Here is a 22219-nt window from a genome sequence, read left to right as displayed (position 1 = left end):
TTTGAACACAAATTCCCTAAAATACATATAAACGGACAAATCTATACACGGTCATCTGCACTGACATACACAGATATATACATCATACATATACACACATTGGAGGTAATAACATGGGGAAGCCGGCAGCAGCCGCACTTGTGGCGCCCCAGGACCTGGTCGCCACAACGGCATTGCCCCTCCAAAGGGTTAATGCTGAGCCTGGAGGTAATTGGGAGGTCTATTGGCCAGTAAGTTTAACATCCAACGCAGTTCCTCCCTCGGGCCAGCAGGGGGAGCTCTGAACCTGGAGTTCCAGGGAGAATTCCTTAAGTCTGGCCTGAGGGAGGAGTTAGTGTTCAGTCTGTAGAGAGAAGGGATAGGAAGCAGACGCAGAGTAGTGCTGTCCTGTGGAACTGGGGCCTAGAGCTGGAGCAGCTTGGCCCAGTGAGGCAGGAGGAGCAGAGAGGCAAAGAAGAGACTTGGACATCGGAGTCTGTGGCCACCAGGGCCTAAAATATTCCCTGGTAGCCGAATCCGAAGGGCAGGAGAGCTGCAAGCACCTGGCCCATAAACAGCCCGAAGGTACAGCTGCATCATCAGGGCCCGGTGTGGACTCCAGCAGAGAAGCGCCAGAGAGGGCCTGTGCAGCCTACCACAGAGGGAAAGGGACGTACCACCGGTCCCAGCAGAAAGAGGGCCATTGCTAAATCCAGAGAGCAGGGTTCTATCACAGCAAGGAAAAGAACAGGAGTAGGCCTCATACTCATCTGGCCAAAACGACAGCTCAGTTACTTCCAGGCCAGCCGGAGCCCTCTACCACCTGTAACGGTCTCCCAGGACTAACCGTTTGTGAAGTAAAAGAGGAGAAGGTAAAGAGACTGTTGTTTGTGCCTGTTTCTTTCATGCCTGTCGGCCCTGCACCGTGTTTTCCACACAACACCATAGACTCTCACGAGCACCAACAGTGTCCCCGGGGCACCGCTCCACCTGTGGGGAGCAGTACCACCATTGCTGCCATATCATCACCCCGGAGGCTTCACACAGCAGCGGCGGCTTAATAGCCGCAGACCACAGGTGGCGTCACGAACACAAACCCCAAGTCACCAGCCATATTTAACTGACACCCACCAGGGCCACGGAGTCGGGCCCTGCCACCACTGACTACCCCCGGACTAGTCCGGCCCGGCACCGGGTGTCCCATAGCCCTGGGGTGGGCGAGTCAATTTTGGCGTCACGAACAGGATTTCGTGCCCGGTCCCACCGGGTACTGTGCGCCTGCAGAAACTGTGCCTAAAAGACTGTGTTGCTGTTTGAAAACTGCCGCCGCCATTAGCCTCGCTGAGCGCAGGAAGAAGGGGGGCGTGCCCAAACAAGAGTGAGAAGGGAGCGCGCCATCAGAGCAGAGCGCCGTTAACCCCGCGCTACCCGGAAGAAATTTTGAAAAGTGAACGGAGCCTGGTGAGGTTCACTAAGGGGGAGGAAGATGTCCGACACAGAGGGAGAGCAGGTGGCTGTGGTAGCTCAAGACGCAGCAGCACCGGCCGACGTAATCCCAGTCGCCGTCGCCCCAGCTCCCGCTGTAGCGCCGGTAATGCCGATCACAATGCCGTACATCCCGGGAGCAGAATGGCTGCCGCAGTACTCCGGGGAGTCACATACCCTGAGCGACTTCAGAGAAAGGCTGCACAGCTTGTTTAGGGTGTATCCTCTGACTGAGAGCCAGAAGGTGGGCATATTAATGGGGCAGCTAGCCGGCGCGGCCCAGCGTGAAGTGAAGTCCTGGCCTGATACAAATAAAGGGACAGCAACCCAGATACTGGCCAAGTTAAAGAGTACTTTTGACACCCGCACCGCAGCAGAAATAAAGATGAGATTCTTTGGGTGCAAACAACGGGCCACAGACAGCATAAGGGACTATGCCTTAAACTTGCAGGAGGCCCTGAGAGCAATTAAACAGGTGGACCCAGAGAGTGTACGTGAAGAAGTCAAACTCCTAACTGAGCAGTTCATAGAGGGGCTCCTGTCAGATGCCCACAGGACCCAGCTGTGTATCATGGTCCTGCAGAACCCTGCTCTGGACTTTGCAAAGTTTAAGGACCAGGCCATCCGGGTACTGAGAGAATCTACACCGAATGACCCAGTACCCCTCCGGCCTCTTGCTATCACGTACCCCGGGGTGGTGCCTGCAACACGAGCCGCTGCAGGGGCTGAGGCGCAGTGCCTGGATAAGGATCCCGCTGCAGAGCTCAGACAGCAGGTCCAGGAGCTGACCAAGACTGTAGCTGCCCTTGCCAAGACCGTGCAGTCTCTACAAGTGACCCCATCGCCTGCAAGAATCGAGTTGGCCTCCAGCCCAGATGACGTCCCATGGATGCGACAGAGGAGGATTCCGCCGACCCGAGGAAAAGATACAGACCGGTATGATTCAACGGGACAACCGATCTGCCACCGCTGCAGCCAGGCGGGCCATATTGCAAGACACTGTCCTTTAAATGGGCCGAGCCTGGGGCCAGGAGCCAACCCCCCGGGTGTAAGGAAGCCCGGCTCAACCCCCAGCCGCAGCAAGTATGTGGGAGGACGACCGGTCCTTCCTATTGTGCTGGATGGGATCCCGTTGAATGCCCTCCTGGATACGGGGTCCCAGGTAACAACCATCCCTTATAAATTGTACAAAAGATATTGGGCTGATTCAGACATTGACCATGGCCCAGATGATGATTTAACAATTGTGGACAGTAATGGTCAGCCCTTGCCTTAAATTGGGTATAAGGAAGTAACCATTAAAGTGGGGCGGGTAGAATTGCCATGTCAGGGGATGATAATTGTAGATATTGATCGCAAAGAATCTAACCCACTGCTAACCATTGGTACAAATGTGATGGAAAATTGTCTTGCCGAAGTGATAATTTTGTTGCAGCAGGCGTCTGAAGGTGCCAGCTCCGGGCAGCAGTGTGCCCTACAGAGGGAGATCAGAGCCCTGATGAGGAGGCAGCAGGTAGAGCTGGCCGGAGGAGAAATTGGCAGTGTGAGGGTAAGTGACCCCCTCCCCATTGCAATTCCCCCCAAAAGTGAAATGTTGATATGGTGTCGGGCAGCAATAGGCCTCAAGGGTCAAGATTACCAGGCCCTGGTGGAACCTGTGTATTCAGAAAGTAGGCCTGGTGTCCTGATAGCCAGAGGGGTAGCAGACGTCCGCAAGGGAAGAGTGCCCGTCCGCGTCCTGAATTGTGGGGAGGAGGAAGCCAAATTGCCCCGGTACGTCACTGTAGCAAAACTGTACACTGTCAGTAACAATACCATTAAAGCAGTGGAACCCTTGATCCCATCCGACCAGGCGGAAGACAATGGCTCCAAGGGACAGCTGGAAGACTGGTGCCAAAAATTACATGTGGGCACCGACTCCACCCCCTCACACCAAAAGCATGGGGTTTACCGGGTGGTACAGGAGTACGAGCGGGTCTTCAGCAAACACCCCCTAGATTTTGGGCAGGTAAAAGGGGTTAAACATCAAATCCCCACGGGTGATCATCATCCCATTAAAGAGAGATATCGCCCTGTACCCCCAGCACAATATCAGCGTGCCAAAGAAATGTTACGGGAAATGAAGGAGGCTGGGGTTATCAGAGATAGTTGTAGCCCCTGGGCAGCTCCACTAGTGCTCGTAAAGAAAAAAGATGGTACAATGAGAATGTGCGTAGATTACAGACAAATTAACCGCATTACACATAAAGATGCTTATCCACTACCCAGAATAGAGGAGTCACTAACAGCCTTAAAGTCAGCTAACTATTTCTCCACCTTGGATCTCACCAGTGGGTATTGGCAGGTTCCCGTGGCAGAGGCGGACAAGGAGAAGACTGCATTCACGACACCAATGGGCCTCTGCGAGTTCAACTGTATGCCATTAGGGCTCTGCAACGCCCCAGGGACATTCCAAAGGTTGATGGAGTGCTGCTTGGGCCATCACAACTTTGAAACCGTGCTGTTGTACCTGGATGACGTCATAGTCTACTCCAAGACTTATGAAGACCACCTGAGGGACTTAGCAGAAGTGTTCGAGTCCCTGTCGGAGTATGGCCTGAAGATAAAGCCGTCCAAATATCACCTCTTGAAGCCAAAGGTACAGTACTTGGGTCATGTGGTCAGCGCAGAAGGTGTGGCACCTGATCCAGAGAAAGTCACAGTAATCAAGGACTGGCCGAGACCCACCACGGTAAAGGAGGTGCGGCAGTTCCTTGGGCTGGTGGGCTACTACCGAAGGTTCATTGATGGTTTCACCAAGATAGCAGCGCCTCTTCAAGATCTCCTGGTGGGCCAGCCAAAGAAGGCTAGGAAGCAAAGCCCTCCATTTGAATGGAACAGCTAAATAGAAACGTCTTTTGTCCGGCTGAAAGGGGCTCTCACGGGAGAAGAAATTCTGGCCTACCCTGACTACAGCCAGCCGTTTGTACTGTACACAGATGCCAGCAACGTGGGCCTGGGAGCAGTTCTGTCCCAGGTGCAGGGAGGCAGAGAGAAGGTGATAGCTTACGCCAGCAGGAAGCTTCGTCCCACAGAAAGGAATCCAGAAAACTACAGTTCCTTCAAGCAGAAGTTCCTTGCTATTGTTTGGGCAGTGACTGAACGCTTCAAGCACTATCTGGCGTCGGCCAAGTTCACCATCTTCACGGACAACAATCCGTTGACACATCTGGCAACAGCCAAGCTAGGTGCGTTGGAGCAGCGATGGATGGCCCGGCTGTCTAACTTTGACTTTACCATCAAGTACCGGGCTGGCAAGAAGAATAACAATGCTGATGCGCTGTCCAGAATGCCTCACTTACCCGAGTCTGGAGAAGACCTGGATGAACTCGAAGAGATAGAGTTACCGGCTTTCCATCACCAAGGTGTTTCCCAGTGTGAGCATGCTGTAGGAGAGAAGCGCTTGAGCCAGCACGAGGTCTCGGTCAACCCATTATTCCACCATAATTGGGAAGAGACACAGAACGGTGACCCGGCCGTGCGATTGGTCAAAGAAAAGCTAGCACAAGCTGAGACCCATCTTGGCCCAGATGCTCCAGAAGAAGCCCAGCAGCTGTGGAAGGAAAGGGGACGACTGTTCACCTACCAAGGCAAGCTATGCAAGAGATATGTCAACTGGCGAACGAATGAACTCGTCTGGCAGATAGTGGTCCCACAGAGGGATGCTCCAATGGTCCTAGCAGCTTACCATGATAAAGCAGGACACTTCGGGTGGAAGAAGTTGGAGACCCTACTCCGTGATCGGTTCTACTGGATGCACATGAGAAAGACAGTCGAGAAGTGGTGCCGAGACTGTGGTCCGTGTAACCTGAGGCGGAATGATGGTGCCAGCCAGAGGTCTCCCCTACAGCCAATTGTCACGAAGCAGCCCCTAGAGTTGGTGGCCCTGGACCACGTGAAGTTAACACCGAGCCGGTCAGGCTATGTTTACGCCCTCACCATTGTGGACCATTACTCTCGTTTCCTGGTAGTAGTGCCTGTGAAAGACCAGACAGCCAGAACAGCAGCTAGAGCGTTTCAGGCATACTTTTGTCGACCTCATGGTTACCCTGAAAGGGTACTGACTGATCAAGGTCCTGCATTCGAGGCAGAGGTGTTCCAAGAGTTCTGTAACATGTACGGTTGTAAGAAAATCAGAACAACGCCGTACCACCCCCAAACCAATGGATTGTGCGAGAAGATGAACCATGTAGTTATTGATATGCTCAAGACTCTACCGCTGGAAAAAACCAATGGCCAGAGAAGTTACCAGATCTGGTAGACCTGTATAACCATATCCCAGTAAATTCGACCAACTGCAGCCCTGCTCACCTGATGCGAGCAAGACCTGGCAAGTTACCTGTAGACTTGGAGATGGGAACTGTGTCACCTGAAGCAGTTCAAGAGATAGAAGATTGGGATACAGAGCGACAACAGCAGTACCGCAGAGTTCAGGAATGCGTAGAAAGGAGCCTGTCCCAAGCAAGAACGAGACAAGAACAGAACTACAATCAAACGGCCCCAGCAACTGCCTTAGCACCTGGAGAACAGGTCCTCAAGAAAAAGCGGAGGGCGCATAAATTAGATGATCAGTGGGAGAATGAACCCTACACCATTATTCCCTCCAACTTTGACAATAGTAAGGTATGCCTCATAAGCAAGGATGAAGGCAAGACCTATCAAACAGTTTCTAGAGACCGCCTGAAAGCGTGCCCTGAGCGGTGCAAAATCCAAAAAGAAGAAATACAAGAAAGTCCCCAAATTCAAGAAAAGGAGGAAGAAATGATCCAAACAATCCTCGGAAAATTCCCCAAAACTTGGACCCGAATCAATAACGCCATAGTGGTACCAGTCTTGACGTTCCCGCAGTTGGTCGAGCCGCAGACAGAAGAGGTTCCAGATCCACCTAAGGAACTGTCCGCCCCAACACAAGATGACACGCCAGCAGTAGAACAGGAGAATCAACCCCCTGCCAGTGGTGAATCTGTCGTACCCTTCGCGAATCTGAGACCCCGTAGGCAACCAACACGCATACCTGTCAGGGTTAGGCCTACCAGTAACACGGAGGGGGCAGACACTCCAAGTAGTCAGGGACAAACCCCAGAGCTACGCCGGTCCCAACGTAGCACTCGGGGACAGCCCCCTCCAAGGTATAGAACATACAAAAGTAAAATACCTAACAGAGTGTAAATAGTTATGTGAAAATGTCTTGTATGTAATGTTTTGTTTTAGGTGATTAAGTAAATGGACAATTGGGCCACTGGACTATGGGTGGCCAACACTCTAGCTGTACATAGTTAGCACCAGTGTGCTCAGCACCCCTGAAGAAAAACCGGTCCGGCGTGCATAGAGTGGGGTCATCAATGCTCTGACGCACGCTCAGAGCCTACGTTGGGGGTTTTATCGCGGCGGGTCCCCCATGGAGCAGTGTAATGGACACCCGGCAGGGAGCCACACTGGACTCTTATAGTTGTTTAAGGTTGTAACATGTTATGTCTTGTTTTGTTTTCTTCAGTCCGGGAGTACTGAGTTTAACTAAGGGGGAGTGTGGCGCCCCAGGACCTGGTCGCCACAACAGCATTGCCCCTCCAAAGGGTTAATGCTGAGCCTGGAGGTAATTGGGAGGTCTATTGGCCAGTAAGTTTAACATCCAACGCAGTTCTCCCTCAGACCAGCAGGGGGAGCTCTGAACCTGGAGTTCCAGGGAGCATTCCTTAAGTCTGGCCTGAAGGAGGAGTTAGTGTTCAGTCTGTAGAGAGAAGTGATAGGAAGCAGATGCAGAGTAGTGCTGTCCTGTGGAACTGGAGCCTAGAGCTGGAGCAGCTTGGCCCAGTGAGGCAGGAGGAGCAGAGAGGCAAAGAAGAGACTCGGACATCGGAGTCTGTGGCCACCAGGGCCTAAAATATTCCCTGGTAACCGAATCCGAAGGGCAGGAGAGCTGCAAGTACCTGGCCCATAAACAGCCCGAAGGTACAGCTGCATCATCAGGGCCCGGTGTGGACTCCAGCAGAGAAGCACCAGAGGGCCTGTGCAGCCTACCACAGAGGGAAAGGGACGTACCACCGGTCCCAGCAGCAAGAGGGCCATTGCTAAATCCAGAGAGCAGGGTTCTATCACAGCAAGGAAAAGAACAGGAGTAGGCCTCATACTCATCTGGCCAAAACGACAGCTCAGTTACTTCCAGGCCGGCCGGAGCCCTCTACCACCTGTAACGGTCTCCCAGGACTAACCGTTTGTGAAGTAAAAGAGGAGAAGGTAAAGAGACTGTTGTTTGTTCCTGTTTCTTTCATGCCTGTCGGCCCTGCACCGTGTTTTCCACACAACACCATAGACTCTCACGAGCCCCAACAGTGTCCCCGGGGCAACGCTCCACCTGTGGGGAGCAGTACCACCATTGCTGCCATATCATCACCCCGGAGGCCTCACACAGCAGCGGCGGCTTAATAGCCGCATACCACAGGTGGCGTCACGAACACAAACCCCAAGTCACCAGCCATATTTAACTGACACCCACCAGGGCCACGGAGTCGGGCCCTGCCACCACTGACTACCCCCGGACTAGTCCGGCCCGGCACCGGGTGTCCCATAGCCCTGGGGTGGGCGAGTCACACTCACCTACCCTGCTTGTCTCTATCCAGCTCCTCCTCACATGTGATCACTTGGCAACACTTTAACAGACCTAGCCACGCACAGTGCACACTGACACCGCTGTGTATGTATCACAAGGGAGGATGGGGGTTTTAGATATATATATATATATATATATATATATATACACACTGTATATATACACACTGTATATATACAGTATGTACAGCACAGGAGTGGCTGGGGGCTACAGTATATACAGCACAGGAGGGGCTGGGGGCTGCAGTATATACAGCACAGGAGGGGCTGGGGGCTACAGTATATACAGCACAGGAGGGGCTGGGGGCTACAGTATATACAGCACAGGAGGGTCTTGGGGCATAGACAGTACTTGAGGGGCATACATATTAGGCCTGTTTCAGATGTCAGTGATTCTGGTACGTATGTGCTAGTTTTTATACGTACCAGAATCACTGACCTATGCAGACCCATTATAATCAATGGGTCTGCACACACATCAGTGATTTTTCCCTGACCGTGTCTCCGTGCGGCGTACATACGTATCCGTCATTGCCACACAGAAACATGTCTGGTTTTTTTCTGGCATCACTGATGTCCCACAAACCACACTATGGTGTGATCCGTGAAACACGTACCAGAAAAACACGGACATTTAAAATAAAAAGCTTTTTCAACTCATCTTCTCCAGCGATGCTGAGTTCGGCAGCTGCTCTCTGCTTCTTCCTGGCCGGCTCATTATGGCATGCATATTCATTTATGCAGCCAGAGCCGACCCGGAAGTAGCTGCAGAGGTGAGAGAGCGGTGGCTGGATGCTGAATCGCGGGACTCTTCGGCACCATGGAGAGCAGGAGCGGGGGCAGGTGAGTATATGTCCATGTGCAATCAGAGTACGGATCACGTATCATGGATTGCACATGGACAACCACTGTGTGCCGTGAATCACGGAGTATGAAGGGACATATGCGTGTTTAACACATCAGTGAAGAACGTCTGTGTTTTTCACTGAGGGGCATACACATTACTAAGGGGTACACACATTACTGGGGGAAATACACTTTACTGTGGGGCATACAAATTACTGGTAGCATAGATATTACTAAAGGGCATATAGCACTGGTGTTGGGGCTTATACAGCTCTGGGGGCCACATACAGCTCCGATGGGGGGCTGGGGGCATACAAATCTGGTGTGGGGGCTGGGGGCACACAGATCTGGTGGGGGGGGGTGGCTGGAGGCATATAGCTCTGGTGAGGAGAGGGCTGCTGGGGCATACAGATCTGGTGAGGGGGGGCTGGGATACAGATCTGGTGGGAGTGGGCTGGAGGCATACAGAGCTGGGGGGTGCTGGGGGGCATATAGATCTGGTGGGGGGCAAACAAATCTGGTATGGGGGCTAAGGGGCATACAAATCTGGTGTGGGGGCTGGGGGTATACAAATCTGGTGTGGGGGCTGGGGGTATACAGATCTGGTGAAGGGGGGTGGCTGGAGGCATATAGCTCTGGTGAGGAGAGGGCTGCTGGGGCATACATATCTGGTGAGGGGGGGATGGGGGATACATATCTGGTGGGAGGGGGCTGGGGGCATACAGATCTGGGGGGCATATAGATCTGGTGGGGAATCTGGGGGGCATACAGATCTGGGGGGTGCTGGGGGGCATATAGATCTGGTGGGGGAGCTGGGGGTTATACAAATTTGGTGAGGGGGGCATACAGATGTGGTGAGGGGGGTGACTGGAGGCATGTAGCTCTGGTGAGGAGAGGGTTGGGTAGGTGGGGGGTCACATACAGCGTTGGTGCTGCAGCTCCTCTTCCTCCAGTCTCTGCATCTGTGGACAGAGCTCAGCATGTTGCTCGGTAGCTCCGCCCACAGATTTACTTCCGTACACAAGCAGTCCACAGTGAGCAGTGAGTGCACTGGGCTGAGCTGCAGGTGCCGATTTAAAGGGCCAGCATCCAGGATAGTGCTGCTGCCGCCCACCCATATCAGCGGCAGCACACAGAGCCAAAGTCAGAGAGCGGGTGGGCGGAGCCACGGGATAAAAGCCTCCCGATCGTGACACCGGGACCCCCGCTGAAATCCGGTACAGTCCTGCTGTATCCGGGACGGTTGGGAGGTATGCATAATGCACAGGGGAGCTGTGCGGACAGACGCCCCCTGGTGGCAGCCGCTCTATAGAGCCATCAGCGCAGCACATAATACACAGGGGAGCTGTGCGGACAGACGCCCCCTGGTGGCAGCCGCTCTATAGAGCCATCAGCACTGCACATAATACACAGGGGAGCTGTGCGGACAGACGCCCCCTGGTGGCAGCCGCTCTATAGAGCCATCAGCGCAGCACATAATACAGAGGGGAACTGTGCGGACAGACGCCCCCTGGTGGCAGCCGCTCTATAGAGCCATCAGTACTGCACATAATACACAGGGGAGCTGTGCGGACAGACGCCCCCTGGTGGCAGCCGCTCTATAGAGCCATCCGTACTGCACATAATACACAGGGAGCTGTGCGGACAGACGCCCCCTGGTGGCAGCCGCTCTATATAGCCATCAGCGCAGCACATAATACACAGGGGAGCTGTGCGGACAGACGCCCCCTGGTGGCAGCCGCTCTATAGAGCCATCAGCGCAGCACATAATACAGAGGGGAACTGTGCGGACAGACGCCCCCTGGTGGCAGCCGCTCTATAGAGCCATCAGTACTGCACATAATACACAGGGGAGCTGTGCGGACAGACGCCCCCTGGTGGCAGCCGCTCTATAGAGCCATCCGTACTGCACATAATACACAGGGAGCTGTGCGGACAGACGCCCCCTGGTGGCAGCCGCTCTATATAGCCATCAGCGCAGCACATAATACAGAGGGGAGCTGTGCGGACAGACGCCCCCTGGTGGCAGCCGCTCTATAGAGCCATCCGTACTGCACATAATACACAGGGGAGCTGTGCGGACAGACGCCCCCTGGTGGCAGCCGCTCTATAGAGCCATCAGCGCAGCACATAATACAGAGGGGAGCTGTGCGGACAGACGCCCCCTGGTGGCAGCCGCTCTATAGAGCCATCAGCACTGCACATAATACACAGGGGAGCTGAGCGGACAGACGCCCCCTGGTGACAGCCGCTCTATAGAGCCATCAGCACTGCACATAATACACAGGGGAGCTGTGCGGACAGACGCCCCCTGGTGGCAGCCGCTCTATAGAGCTATCAGTACTGCACATAATACACAGGGGAGCTGTGCGGACAGACGCCCCCTGGTGGCAGCCGCTCTATAGAGCTATCAGCAGTGCACATAATACACAGGGGAGCTGTGCGGACAGACGCCCCCTGGTGGCAGCCGCTCTATAGAGCCATCAGCACTGCACATAATACACAGGGGAGCTGTGCGGACAGACGCCCCCTGGTGGCAGCCGCTCTATAAAGCCATCAGCGCAGCACATAATACACAGGGGAGCTGTGCGGACAGACGCCCCCTGGTGGCAGTCAGGCCAGTGCTCGGGCATTCAGTGTGCAGAGGGCGCCGTATTGTGTGACCTACCCATACAGGGCAGGGCTGTGAGCTGCTGTATTCGGTGATCTCTGCCTCATCCTGTCATATCTGCATCCGGGAATTCTGTCTAACAACTAGAAATTGGTGAATTAATATCAAGGAAACCCGCAATTGTGGAAACACTGACACGGCTATCTCAACGACACGTCCTCAAAATTGAGAGGGAGAAAAAGAAACAAATAGGACTCTGTACGAAATATTAGATCCAACATAATTAATCCAACCCAAAACCAAGTGATCTATAAAGCAGAGTGTGTGTGTGTGTGTGTGTGTGTGTGTGTGTGTGTGTGTCCGCTAAAGGAATCCGCACCGTTGCTTTTACAATCACAACATTTTGCACAGACGCCTCATGTGACCCAGGGAACGTCGTAGACTATGTTTTGACGGGAAAACTTTACTGTTACTCTCCAAAAAACCTGCCTCCATTAAAGTCAATGGAGCTGCAAGCTAAAGGTTATTAAGAGCAGCTGTGATTGGTTGCTATAGGAACAAAGGACATTCATAGTATAAGAAGCTTATGTGTGAGCTAATAAGATGTCGGTGGAGAGACAGAAAGAGACAGACAGACATAGACACAGACAGAGTAAGTGGCAGACAGGGAAAGAGACAGACAGAGACAGACAGAGAAAGAGACACAGAGAGAGACAGACAGAGACAGACAGAGAAAGAGACAACGAGACAGACAATCAAAGAGACAGGCACAGTCAGGAAAAGAGACAAACAGAGGCAGATAGACAGGCACAGAAAAGGAAAGAGACAGACAGAGAAAGAGACAGAGAGAGACAGACAAAGAGACAGAGGCAGACAGATACAGACAGGGAAATAAACAGGCACAGACAGGGAATGAGACAGGGAAAGAGACATGTACAGACAGGGACAGAGACAGGGAAAGAGACACAGGGAAAGAGACAGACCTGGAAAGAGACAGACAGGGAAAGAGACTGACAGAGATTGAGAGACAGACACAGAGATAGAGAGAGAGACAGAAAGACAGACACAGAGCTAGAGACAGAGTGATAGACACAGACAGAGAGACAGACACACATGGATAGAGTCAGACAGAGACAGACACACAAAGACAGACAGACACACAGAGACAGGAACACAGACAGAAAGAGACAGACAGAAAAAGACATAGACAGAGACTAGGAGAGAGACAAAGAGACAGTTACTATCCCGGACAACGCCGGGTACTACAGCTAGTTGCATATAAAAATTATTTTTATTAAATACAAAAGGTTGGGTTACCAAAATAGAGGTTTGGTACAAAAATACATATATGTTACAGGATGAACAAGGAGAGAGGGAAAACGGTACAGTAAACCCTACATGAAAAATATCAAAGGCAGACCTATGTAATTGGACTAACTGTGGGATACATATAAAATATACACCAATTGTATGAAGAAGGTCAAATGATTATATTCCACAGGGCGGCTGAGCAAGCCACATGAATGGACTCTAAATGCAAAAAGTTGCAAACAATGGAAACAGTTCCTGAGGGACTTAATCCTAAAGTGCCATATGAAAGGTACTATATAAGCCCTAAAGGGGCCTAAAAAAATCCATCAATATAATAAAACGGAAAAAATCCATACAAGATATTAGTAACTCACCCATATAGAAAGGTCACGCCAGGTGTAACTAGAGTGTGCCCCTACGCGTCTCGCCTCTCGTCTCATAAGGGGGAATATGTTGTTACGGAGTGGTGCCACCAACCTGGATGAAGGCAGTTTTATGCCAAAACATGTAGTCCCTATGTGAACTGAATGCTATATTCGGACAAGTGTATGTCTCATGGACTTTTAATCATCTGAATAAAGATTTGGATTTTAAAGACAGCTGTGGATTTGTAATCGTGCTGGGGAATTTGTTTCCTTTTTCCAATATATATACAGTGCCTTGCAAAAGTATTCGGCCCCCTTGAATTTGTGAGCCTTTTCCCACATTTCAGGCTTCAAACATTAAAATTTTTATCTTTATGTAATGGTGAAGAATCAACAACAAGTGGGACACAATTGTGAAGTTGAACGAAATGTTTTGCTTATTTTAAACTTTTTAAAAAAATAAAAAGCTGAAAAGTGGGGTGTGCAATATTATTCGGCCCCTTTACTTTCAGTGCAGCAAACTCCCTCCAGAAGTTCATTGAGGATTTCTGAATGATCCAATGTTGTCCTAAATGACTGATGATGATAAATATAATCCACCTGTGTGTAATCAAGTCTCTGTATAAATGCACCTACTCTGTGATAGTCTCAGTGTTCTGTTTAACCCCTTCACGACCGGCCGATTTTTCACTTTCCGTTTTTTTTTCCGCCATTCTTTTTCTGAGAGACGTAACTTTTTTAATTTTTCAGTCAATATGGTCATGTGAGGGCTCATTTTTTGCGGAACAAGCTGTATTTTTATATGAAACCATCAGTTTTACCATATAGTGTACTGGAAAACGGCAAAAAAATTCCAAATGCAGAAAAATTGCAAAAAAAGTGTGATAGCACTATGGTTTTTGAGATATTTTATTCACTGTGTTCACTATATGGTAAAACTGATGTGTGGGTGTGATGCCTCAGGTCAGTGCGAGTTCGTAGACACCAAACATGTATAGGTTTACTTTTATATAAGGGGTTAAAAAAAATCGGAAGTTTGTCCGAAAAAAGTGGCGCACGTTTTACGCCATATTCCGTGACCCGTAGCGTTCTCATTTTTCGGGATCTATGGCTCAGTGATGGTTTATTTTTTGCGTCTCGAGCTGACGTTTTTAACGGTACCATTTTTGCGCAGATGCTATGTTTTGATCGCCTCTTATTGCATTTTGCGCAAAATTTGTGGCGACAAAAAAAATGTCATTTTGGCGTTTGGAATTTTTTTGCCTCTACGCCGTATACTGACCAGATTAATTGATTTTATATTTTGATAGATCGGGCGTTTCTGAACGCGGCGATACCAAAAGTGTGTATATTTTTTATTTTTTTAACCCTTTAATTTTCAATGGGGCGAATGGGGGGTGATTTGAACTTTTAGTTTTTTGTTTTTTTTTTTTATTTTTTAAAACTTTTTTTTAACTTTTTTTTTTTATTTTACTAGTCCCCCTAGGGGGCTATTGCGATCAGCATTCCGATCGCTCTGCAGTATCTGCTGATCACAGCTACACAGCTGTAAACAGCAGATACGCTCTCTTTCTCTTTTGCTGTGCCGCTGGCACAGCGAAAGTGAAAGCAAGTCATGTGTAGTACAGGAGTCATCATATGACCCTGTGCTACCATGACAACTATCGGAAGTCACGTGATCGCGTCACGTGACTTCCGGTATCGGGCGGTAAGTAAAAGTTTACCGCGATCGCGCTTATAATGGTGCTGTCACGTATTGACAGCGCCATTTAAGGGGTTAATCGGCACGAGCAGCTAACAATTCTGCTCGTGCCTAGCAGGCACACATCTCAGCTGTGAAAATCAGCTGAGATGTGTGCCGATAGCGGCATGCTGCTGCCGGAGGACCGCGGGCAGTAACATTATGACATTTAGGACGTAATTTTACTGCCCGCGGTCGTTAAGGGGTTAAAGCGCAGATAGCATCATGAAGACCAAGGAACACAACAGGCAGGTCTGTGATACTGTTGTGGAGAAGTTGAAAGCCAGATTTGGTTACAAAAAGATTTCTAAAACTTTAAACATCTCAAGGAGAACTGTGCAGCGATCATATTGAAATAGGAGTATCATACCTCTGCAAATCTACCAAGACCCGGCCGTCTATCCAAACTTTCATCTCAAACAAGGAGAAGACTGATCAGAGATGCAGCCAAGAGGCCGATGATTACTCTGGATGAACTGCAGAGATCTACAGCTGAGGTGGGAGAGTCTGTCCATAGGACAACAATCAGTTGTACACTGCACAAATCTGGCCTTTATGGAAGAGTGGAAAGGAGAAAGCCATTTCTCAAATATATCCATAAAAACTGTCATTTAAAGTTTGCCACATGTCACCTGGGAGACACACCAAACATGTGGAAGAAGGTGCTCTGGTCAGATGAAACCAAAATCGAACTATTTGTGCACAATGCCAAACGATATGTTTGGCATAAAAGCAACACAGCTCATTACCCTGCACACACCATCCCCACTGTCAAACAAGGTGGTGGCAGCAACATGGTTTGGGCCTGCTTTTCTTCAGCAGGGACAGGGGAAATGGTTAAAATTGATGGGAAGATGGATGGAACCAAATACTGGACCATTCTTCAAAATGCACGTGAGCAGAGCCGAGCGCTGCTTCACTGCTCTGGCTCTGTGCTGCCGCTGTTATGGGTGGGTGGCAGCAGCACTTTCCTGGCTGCCGGCGCTTTAAATCGGCACCTGCAGCTCAGCATGCACTGCTCTCAGCTGGGCTGCTTGTGTACGGAAGGAAGTGCATCTGTGGGCAGAGCTACCGAGCAACATGCTGAGCTCTGTCCACAGATGAAGAGACTGCAGGAAGAGGAGCTGCAGCACCAAGGAACGCTGTATGTGACCCCCCCACATACCCAAAACTGTATGCCCCAACCCCCTCCTCACCAGATCTATATGCCCCCCAGCACCCCCCAGCTCTGTATGCCTCCAGCCCCCTTCCACCAGATATGTATCCCAGCCCCCCCTCACCAGATCTGTATGCCCCAGCAGCCCTCTCCTCACCAGAGCTATATGCCTCCAGCCACCCCCCCCACCAGATCTGTGTGCCCCCCAGCCCCCACACCAGATTTGTATGCCCCCATCCCCCCCATCGGAGCTGTATGTGCCCCCAGAGCTGTATAAGCCCCAACACCAGAGCTATATGCCCCTTAGTAATATCTATGCTACCAGACCAGTAATTTGTATGCCCCACAGTAAAGTGTATTTCCCCCAGTAATGTGTAAACCCCTTAGTAATGTGTATGCCCCTCAGTGAAAAACACAGACGTTCTTCACTGATGTGTTAAACACGCATATGTCCCTTCATACTCCGTGATTCACGGCACACAGTGGTTGTCCATGTGCAATCCATGATACGTGATCCGTACTCCGTGATTGCACATGGACATATACTCACCTGCCCCCGCTCCTGCTCTCCGTGGTGCTGAAGAGTCCCGCGATTCAGCATCCAGCCACCGCTTTCTCACCTCTGCAGCTGCTTCCGGGTCAGCTCTGGCTGCATAAATGAATATGCATGCCATAATGTGCCTGTCAGGAAGAAGCAGAGAGCAGCTGCCGAACTCAGCATCGCTGGAGAAGATGAGTTGAAAAAGCTTTTTATTTTAAATGTCCGTGGTTTTCTGGTACGTGTTTCACGGATCACACCATAGTGTGGTCCGTGGGACATCAGTGATGCCAGAAAAAAACGGACATGTTTCTGTGCGGCAATCACGGATACGCATGTACGCCGCACAGAGACACTGTCAGTGAAAAATCACTGATGTGTGTGCAGACCCATTGATTATGATGGATCTGCATAGGTCAGTGATTCTGGTACGTATAAAAACTAGCACATACATACCAGAATCACTGACATCTGAAACAGGCCTAATATGTATGCCCCCTCAAGTACTGTCTATGCCCCAAGACCCTCCTGTGCTGTATATACTGTAGCCCCCAGCCCCTCCTGTGCTGTATATATTGTAGCCCCCAGCCCCTCCTGTGATATATACTGTATATATACAGTGTATACACATTTTATATATATATATATATATATATATATATATATATATATATATAAAAATATAAAACCCCCATCCTCCCTTGTGATACGTACACAGCAGTGTCAGTTTGCACTGTGAGTGGCTAGGTCTATTAAAGTGTTGCCAAGTGATCACATGCCGAGGAGGAGCTGGATAGAGACAAGCGGGGTAGGTGAGTGCGGCTGAGCCGGCTTCCCCATATTATTACCTCCAATGTGTGTATATGTATGATGTATATATCTATGTATGTCAGTGCAGATGACTGTGTATAGATTTGTCGGTTTATATGTATTTTAGGGAATTTGTCTTCAAATATGTACCGTATATGTGTGTATGCCTGTGCCCACGATAAGGACTCACTGTGTCCTGGAGGTAGCGGGTCCTGACCTGCGGGGCTGCACGTCTCCTCCGCAGGAGAACGCAGCTGCCTGTGCCCATGATCAGGACTCACTGTGTCCTGCAGGCAGCGGGTCCTGACCTGCGGGGCTGCACATCTCTTCCGCAGGAGACCACAGCTGCCTGTGCCCACGATTAGGACTCGCTGTGTCCTGGAGGCAGCGGGTCCTGACCTGCGGGGCTGCAAGTCTCCTCTGCAGGAGAACGCAGCTGCCTGTGCCCACGATCAGGGTTCAGTGCACTGCGGTCTCCTGCTGTGTTCTCCCTACGGAGGACGCATGCAACTGCAGCAAACAATTGATATGCTGCAGTCTGGAAAGAAGCTCTGCAGGTCAGTGTTTGCTGCAGAAAAAACAAGCACAGTGGGCATGGGATTTCTAGAAATCCCTCCACTGTGCTTGTACTGTACAATGCAGCAAAAACACGCTACATCCAAAATGCTACAAATACTGATTGTGGGCACGCAGCCTTAAACAATGTAATCAGCAGTGCTGAAAAGGATTGGATGTGGGCGTGGCTTAAAATTGACGCAGCGCGCCGCATACTTTGTCCCTCTTTCTCATCTTTAAATGTTGGGAGGTATGGGGTTTGGCTTACCGACTGCACAGCCCTGGTTGGAGGACATAGAGGACCTGACAGGCTTCCTTTAAGAGTTAGAAGAAAAAAAACATGGAACGCCCTTTTCAATAGCTGTAAAAGATTCAGATTCTATAGTTGTGTGTACAGGTCCACGCAGTCCATTATTACAGACCAAAACCAAATCCTTTCATTCTGATCCTTTGCAGAATCTAGATTATTCCTAGATCTGATTGGTAATCCAAAGTAGACATGTCTTCTAGTGGTAAGAATTTCATTACCTGACTGCGATACTAGTTCGATCACTGCGCTGCTCATGAACAGAGGGTCGGGGCAGTGGTACTGAGCTACTGCGTGTGTGACCACCGGCACTGGATATGAGGTGGACAGTATGAGCAGGAAAGAAACAAAACACAAGATCCCCATAACAAGTAACAACAGCAATAACTAAAGGGGACAGGCGTCTTTTTTTTTTTTTTTTTTTTTTTATTGCAAATGAAAAATTGTGTATTGTGTGATGTATCACAGTATGATAATATCTGTCTGTGGAATATTCCCCAAATTATATACCGTTTTATCCAGAATAGAGTAATTATGTCACACCCTACAGTAATTAGCTTACTCACCCAGGGCCAGAAAGCTGCCATCTGCATCCGCTGTGTGAAGAATATTGGGTGCTCAGATATTGGTGCTGCTCTGATGAAGTTACATTTGAGCTCAAAGGTTTACATATTCCGGCAGATTTTTTGCTTTCTTGGCCTTTTTTCAGAAAATATGAATGATAACACAAAATCTTTTTTCCCCACTCATGGTTAGGGGTTGGGTGAAGCCATTTACTGTCAAACTACTGTTTTTTTCTCTTATTAAAATTAAATCATAATAACAACCAAAAACATCCAAATGACCCTGATCAAAAGTTCCCATACCCCAGTTCTTAATACGTGTATTACCCTCTCTAACATCAACGACAGCTTGAAGTCTTTTGCGGTAATTGTGGATGAGGCTCTTTATTTTCTCAGATGGTAAAGCTACCCATCCTTCTTGTCAAAAATCCTCCAGTTCCTGTAAAGTCTAGGGCTTTCTTGCATGAACTGCACGTGTGAGTTCTCCCCAGAATGGCTCAATGATATTCAGGTCAGGAGACTGAGATGGCCTCTCCAGAACCTTCACTTTGTTCTGCTGTAGCCAATGACAGGTTAACTTGGTCTTGTGTTTTGGATCGTTGTCATGATGAAATGTCCAAGTAGATCCCATGCGCAGCTACCGGGCTGATGAGTGCAAATTTGCCTCCAGTATTTTCTGATAATGTGCTACATTCATCATTTCTTCAACTTTGACCAAGTTTCCTGTGCCTTTGTAGCTCACATATCCCCACATCATCAGTGATCCACCTCTGTGCTTTACAGTAGGAATAGTGTTCCTTTCATTATTGGCCTTGTTGACACCTCTCCAAATATAATGTGTTTGGTTGTAGCCAAAAGTTCGATTTTGGTCTGATCACTCCAAGTTACCTTATTTCAAAGGTTTGGAGGCTTGTCCCTGTGCTGTTTTGAGTATTGTAGGAGATATACTTTGTAACAGTAATGGCTTTCTTCTGGCGACTTGACCATGCAGCCCATTTTTCTTCAAGTGCCTCCTTATTGTGCATCTTGAAACAGCCACACTGCTACTTTTCAGCAAATCCTGTATTTCAGCTGATGCTATTTGTGGGTTTTTCTTTGCATACCGAACAATTTTCCTGGCAGTTGTGACAGAAATTTTGTTGATCTACCTGATCTCGGTTTGGTTTTTACATAGCCCCTGATTTTTCCATTTGTTAATCACAGTTTGAACACCGCTGACTGGCATTATCAATTCCTTGGTTATCTTTTTGTATCCCTTTCCTTTTTTATACAGTTCAACTATCTTTTCCCGTAGATCCGTTGACAATTCTTTGGCTTTCCCCATGACTCAAAATCCAGAAACGTCAGTGGCTAGATGAAAGATGCAAGAGTCTGCTGGATCCCAGAAACGCTCAGCTTTTATGCACACACACTGATTACAAGTAAACAGGTCACAGGTGAGGATGTTACCTTTATTAGCCATTCAAACCCATTTGTGTTAACGTCTGTGCATGTTATCAGGCCAAAATCACCAGGGTATGTGAACTTTTGATCAGGGTCATTTGGATGTTTTTGGTTGTCATTATGATTTAAAAAGAAAAAACACAGTAGTTGACAATTATGGCTTCACCCAACCACTAACCATGAGTGGAAAAAATATTTTTGTGTTATCATTCATATTCTTTGAAAAAAGGCCAAGAAAGCAAAAAAATCTGCCGGGGTGTGTATATTTTTGAGCACAACTTTAATGTAACTGTACAATCTCTATAAATGAACAAATTGGAAAAACCTACAATCCTGCAATTTACATAAATCTCTTAACCCCTTAAGGACGAAGCCAGTTTTGTACTTAATGACCGGGCCATTTTTTGCAATCCTGACCAGTGTCCCTTTATAACTCTGGAACGCTTAACGGATCCCAGTGATTCTGAAATTGTTTTTTCGTGACATATTGTACTTAAATTTAGAACGATATTTTTTGCTTTCCTTTGTGAAAAAAAATCGGAAATTTGATGAAAATGTTGAAAATTTTGCAGTTTTCAAACTTTTAATTTTTATGCCTTTAAGTCAGAGAGTTATGTCATACAAAATAGTTAATAAATAACATTTCCCACCTCTCTACTTTACATTAGCGCAATTTCTGAAACAAATGTTTTTGGGGTTAGGAAGTTAGAAGGGTTCAAAGTTCATCAGCAATTTCCCATTTTTTCAACAAAATTCACAAAACCATTTTTTTAGGGACCACATCACATTTGAAGTGACTTTGAGAGGCCGAAGTGACAGAAAATACCCAAAAGGAACACCATTCTAAAAATTGCACCCCTCAAAGTACTCAAAACCACATTCAAGAAGTTTATTAACCCTTCATTTGCCTCACCAGAACAAAAGCAATGTGGAATGAAAAAAAAAAATCTATATATATTTTACCTAAAAAATGTTGCTCTTGCGCCAATTTATACACTTTTTGAAAAAGTAACAACAAAATGGAACTCAAAATTTAATACCCAATTTCTTGTGAGCGTGCTGATACCCCACATGTGCTCAGAAACCTCTGTTTGGATAAATGGGAGGGCTTAGAACAGAAGGAGCAATATTTTAATTTTGGAAAGCAAATTTGGCTGAAAAAGATTGCGGGCACCATGTTGAATTTGTAGGGCCCCTGAGATACCTAAACAGCAAAAACGTCCACAAGTGACCACATTTTGGAAACTAGACCCCTCAAGGAATTTATCTAGATGTTTGGTGAGAACTTTGAACCCCCGGGTGCTTCACAGAATTTTATAACGTTGAACTGTGAAAATAAAACAAATACATTTTTACCACAAAATTGTTACTTCAACCAAGTAGCTTTTTTTTTTTTTTTTTTACAAGGGTATCAGGAAAAAAATGCAGCAAAAGTGAATTGTGCAATTTCTTCTGAGTATGCCAGTACCTCATATGTGCTGGAAATCAAATGTTTGGGTGCACGGCAGGGCTCGGATGGGAAGGAGCGCCGTTAGACTGCAAAATTGGCTGGAATCATTAGTGGGCAGCATGTCACGTTTGGAGAGCTCCTGAAGTGCCTAAACAGTGGAGCTCCCCCACAAGTGACACCATTCTGGAAACTAGACCCCTCAAGGATTTTATCCAGTGGTATAGTGAACATTTTAAACCCACAGGTACTTCACAGATTTTGATAACCTTACGTCGTCATATCGAAATTTTTCATTTTTTTTCACAAAAATCTTGCTTTAGCATCAAATTTATCACTTTTTCAAGAAGAAGCACCAAAAAGTGTACCCCACAGTTTGTTATCCAATTTCTTATGAGTGGAGGGATACCCCACATG

This window comes from Anomaloglossus baeobatrachus, chromosome 4, assembly GCF_048569485.1.
Source record: "Anomaloglossus baeobatrachus isolate aAnoBae1 chromosome 4, aAnoBae1.hap1, whole genome shotgun sequence".
Classification (NCBI taxonomy): domain Eukaryota; kingdom Metazoa; phylum Chordata; class Amphibia; order Anura; family Aromobatidae; genus Anomaloglossus; species Anomaloglossus baeobatrachus.
This window is presented reverse-complemented; position numbering follows the sequence as displayed.